We start from the raw sequence: 503 nt of genomic DNA, 5'->3' as shown, positions 1-503 counted from the left end.
GAGGGGAGGAGGACTACAAGAGAGGAGAGAGAGGCGGGGGGCGAGGGGCAGCGGCAGAGGGCTGCAGCAGGGCCAGAAGCATTAGAAGGGGCAGTTGTAACCAAGTGGCAGCAGTAGATAGAGCCATCCATCTATCTCTCTCTACAGGTATAAATCCATCCTCGCTCGCTTCCTTGCTCGCTCGCTCGCTCGCGCATCTGGTAGGAGTTGGTGGTGGGGGGAGGGGATTTCTCGGGCGCCGCGGCCATGGGGGCGCGCTGATTGGGCCGCCGGCCGCGATCTTCCAGTCCGGATTTCCTCGGGCGGGCCCGCGCGTGATCTTGCCATGGGTTCGATTTGTTCTTCTTGTTGTTAGGTGATTCTTTCTTGCCCCTCCCGCGCGTGTTCTTCCTTTTTCTGTTGGATTGGGTTGGACTGGATTGGACCCCTGCTTCTCCGCCTGGATTCGGGTCGCCCGGCGGGGCCGCCGCGGAGGGTGGAGGGAAGATTTGGTTTGGTTCTCC

The 503-nt window shown here is 61.4% G+C and overlaps 1 protein-coding gene across 2 annotated transcripts in view; it reads left to right on the top strand.

Moving 5' to 3' along the window:
- Nucleotides 1-9: 9 nt before the first annotated feature.
- LOC119284592 (F-box/kelch-repeat protein SKIP11-like) overlaps nucleotides 10-503 on the top strand; it is a 2719-nt gene continuing 2225 nt past the window's right edge. Inside the window, exon 1 of one of the 2 annotated variants that reach the window (XM_037563722.1) lies at nucleotides 10-147. The gene's annotated coding sequence lies outside the window, so the exon portion shown is untranslated. Of the gene's footprint in view, nucleotides 148-197; nucleotides 356-503 lie in introns of those variants that run through there. The other variant, XM_037563723.1, reaches the window with a different exon arrangement.

Source organism: Triticum dicoccoides, chromosome 4A (genome assembly GCF_002162155.2).
Source record: "Triticum dicoccoides isolate Atlit2015 ecotype Zavitan chromosome 4A, WEW_v2.0, whole genome shotgun sequence".
Classification (NCBI taxonomy): domain Eukaryota; kingdom Viridiplantae; phylum Streptophyta; class Magnoliopsida; order Poales; family Poaceae; genus Triticum; species Triticum dicoccoides.
This window is presented reverse-complemented; position numbering and strand designations above follow the sequence as displayed.